The following is a 4087-nucleotide window of genomic DNA, read 5'->3' on the forward strand; positions in this document are numbered from 1 at the left end:
TAATATAAGATACCATATGGTGATAAGCGTATTAAATTTGTGTCGTTAAAATAACTGACAGCGCCATCTAGGTTTGTAATTATATTATTTATTTTTACCTTCTAAAACGGTCTCCGAAATGTTTTTTTTAATGCTTTCAAAACAGTAGTTGTACCATGGTTGTTTCAGTGGTAGTCCTAGTGTGAATAATAGCCCCTACATTTTCAACAGTAGAAAACATTCGAGTATAGTTTGATTGCTTATAAAACCGAATGAACATAATATATTATGTTAGTTTAATTTATCAAGAACAGAGAACTCGAAAATTCAGCAGAACGATATACCATAGGACCACATAACTTGACTATAAATCCTCAATTTTCACTTTTCAGTATGTAATTTATTATGAGACAGCAAACAGTTTAAGTGTACAACCCTTTCCTTTTTTTTAAAACTAATTTTCAACCTAATTAGTAACATTTTTAACATATTTTTCATTTAATGTGTTAACTTCAAGTTGATTTCATATAGATTTATTCAAATTAGTTAAATTTTTAATTGTATATTAATCAATAACCATTTATCTATAATTTTGTTGCTTTATGAAATATTATTTAGGTATCATAGTTCATTTCATGGAGATGTCCAAGAATAATATACAGGAAATGTAGAATTATTATTTATTAGTTTGTGATTAATGATTTCTGTTGATATAATAATATAGTCAGAATAGATATAGTCATAGGGATACCTACCTGGCTACCTATTACTATATGTCTATATACTATATGTCTTTACTCTTTATTATATTATGTATAGTATCTAGCATAAAAGTAGTATATTCAACACGACACACGAGTTATATGCTTCTTGGTATTACTATATTAGTGTATTATTATAAATTTACGAATAATGTCATTTGCTGGTGCTCGTGAAAAAGGCTGCCAGTAGGCTGTTATTTTGCCCGCATATTATATTTACTATTTATTTAATTGTCATATATTATGAAAAGAACATTGGACTTATTATTATAATTTACATAAATGTATCAACCCCTCCCCTGAATTATCAGGTACTTTTAGATTAACTTACTTCTTCTCATATTAACTTAACATAACGAGTTTAGAAAAAATGTTAAATTGCTCAGCCTTTGCATAATGCGTTAATAACTACATTTAATGAGTCACATTTACTGGAATAGTCTCTTTCATTTTGCACAATCTTTATAGCGTCAGTTGATAAATCGTGGCTTAAAAGTAGAGGAATTGCAAAAAACATTCAATACCAGCTAATAAGTAATGAATAACATGGATGAAAGCGTTTTAGACAATGTATATGCAATAATAGTATTTACCAGCTACCAGCTAATGTAATAATATTTGATAAATGGCAATCCTATAAATAATCAAAAAAAATTTTCTCGTGAGCTGATACTAAATGTATGTGTGAACTACTGAACTACCTTTCAGAAATTTCGTGCAATTTGTATTTTATTGGTATTTGTGAACTAGTTATAACTTTAAAGAAATATGAAAGATAGGGTAGGTGAATAAAAGACTTATTAATCATCAGCCACTTAGTTTGTTTGAAGGGGTTCATTTTTTTTGTTTTGTTATTTTTTCAAGCCGCAACCTTCAATTTTTGCCTAGATAAAGTTATGCACCATTGTGACCATATCGAGCATAATATATCTAATCGATGCCCAGTGAAATCAATATAGGTTACAAGTGATGAATTGATGTAACTCAGAGTATAGAAATCCTCTAACAACGAGGCCTATATTCTTTTATTTAGTAGGTATATAATTTCGCCCAAAATCGAACATAAAATGTCTATACAAAATAACTGTGTTCATAATTTTTTTAGATTTTTTGGTTACAGTAAAAACTATTTATTAAAATCCTTGTTTTGAATTTTCAATTTTGAGCCATAAAAATTGAACATTTTATAATTTTTAACTACAAAATAATTTGAAAATGTTCGAGATTTTGATACATTTTGTCAACATTTGAACTAACTCTAACAACTACTTATGAGAAACGTATTAAATTTTCAAGTTTTTTGACCAAGCAAAAATTTTTTCTCGACAATAGTTTAAAAAAGCAAATAAAAAACTTGATATTTTCTAATTCCTATTAATAGCTCACAAACAGTCGCAATATTTCGAAAATTGTATGGTACATAGACATTTCTAATATAAATATATTTAGTGAAAATGACCATGTAGGTATCTAAATCTATTTTTTTACTTAAAAAAAAAAACTGGTTTTGCGTAAAAATCTCAGTTTTCCTTAATTTCGTGTTTGTTTTTCCTGATGCTTTTGAATACTATTTCACCCCTTCCCCCCAAACTACCAATTAGTTTCGCTTTCCTAGTGTAATTTGACAGTCCCAAAAGGTATGACGATAGGCACAAATAAAAAAACAACACACATCATTGTAAAATCAATACATATATCGCTCTAAAATGTTCAATCAATATAAATACTACGTACGAAATGTACCTAGTACAAAATACCTACTGAATACAACTGCAAAATACATAATTATGTACTAACTGTTTAATAAATTATAAGCATAATATGTTATTGACAATGTTTTTCACAAAATGTTACAAAATTGCCAATGTGTCTTGTGTGTGTAGACTTAGGAGTCATTTCTTCACGGATCTCTAGAAAAATTAACTTATCTAACATTATTTTATGTATCTGGATCAAAGGTTTTTGAACTTTTTTTTGCACCCATTGTGATGATAATATGTAATGGAATATTACTTACTGACCAGTTATGTACCACTGTATAGGTGCCTATATACATGCTATGAACGATTTTCTAAATCAATAATTGCACTAAATGTCATTGTAAGCAATGTAAACCGTATCAACAATTTTTTTTATAACAATTAATAGATGGTAAAAATTATTTTATCATTCTTTATCATAGCTTATGTATATACAAGACGATTTAAATACCTTTTCTAATTGGTTTGGGTAGTTGGGTTAGGTTTATCCCTACATTTTTCAAAATGTCAGTTACCGACTTTTAATAAGACTCGTTCTTCAATGGTTTTCTCTTACCGTCTCGACGAGTCACTATTATTATGGTTGTTGCAGATCAGATGATGGTGTCATGGACCTAGGATTTAAATTCAACCACAGCGCCAGTGATCTTAACTCTTAATACGAGTACCCGCATTTAATTATATTTGTTTTAAGGGTTTCATAATGAGATTTTCCGACGATTTGCATTCTGGAATGTCTATTAAGGCACTTTCTGTGCACTGGTGAATCTCAAACTCGAGTATGGTGCTATTGCCTATTGTGTATTTGTGTGAGATCCTCATACTGCGGATGACTCGTTGCAGCTTGGAAGGGTACAGCGACTACTTTTGCGTTCACCAGTCATTTGTTGCAGATCTCATGTGGTTCACATGGAATAAATAATTATTTATTTAATGATTACTTTAGATTAAGTTGTATAAAATTACTAATTAATAATTAGCTCCAAGATCGACAAATTTAGTTGAAATAAGCATTTCAAGTTCATAATTAGTCACGTGTGTCGGCTTAGAATAAAATGTATTTAACAATTTTTTAGTTGAAATATTTATAATTTAATCATCTCATATTTCTGCTTACTCATTCATGATCTATCAATTGGAATTACATAAATACATTGTGGAGTATCTATACATGCAATCACACTAAAATTGATACGAATCTCTTTCCATAACATTATAACATATATTACCTACTTATATATTATTTTCTAAAAGGGTTTAAACAATATAGTAAATTTTTTGTTTTGACCATCAAACAACCGGTCGTCCAGTATTTTCACTTTCGCGCTCGCGGATTATAGGTGAAAGGTGTTCGTCATCCGTGTCGGGCCGACCTGCACCACCACAACCACCACGGCCACTACCACCACCGCTACCATCACCGTCATACGCACGTGAAGATCAAGCTCTTGTATTACGACGACGACGACGACGACAGCGACGGTGTTTTAGGGTGGGAGCAGAGGAACACGTGACGACCACGGCGACGACGTCGACTGAGTTAGCTTGCAGAAGCGTTCGGGTGTCCGGTACGCAACCATCGAAAAG

The sequence above is a fragment of the Myzus persicae genome, unplaced genomic scaffold (assembly GCF_001856785.1).
Source record: "Myzus persicae strain clone G006 unplaced genomic scaffold, MPER_G0061.0, whole genome shotgun sequence".
Taxonomy (NCBI): Eukaryota; Metazoa; Arthropoda; class Insecta; order Hemiptera; family Aphididae; genus Myzus; species Myzus persicae.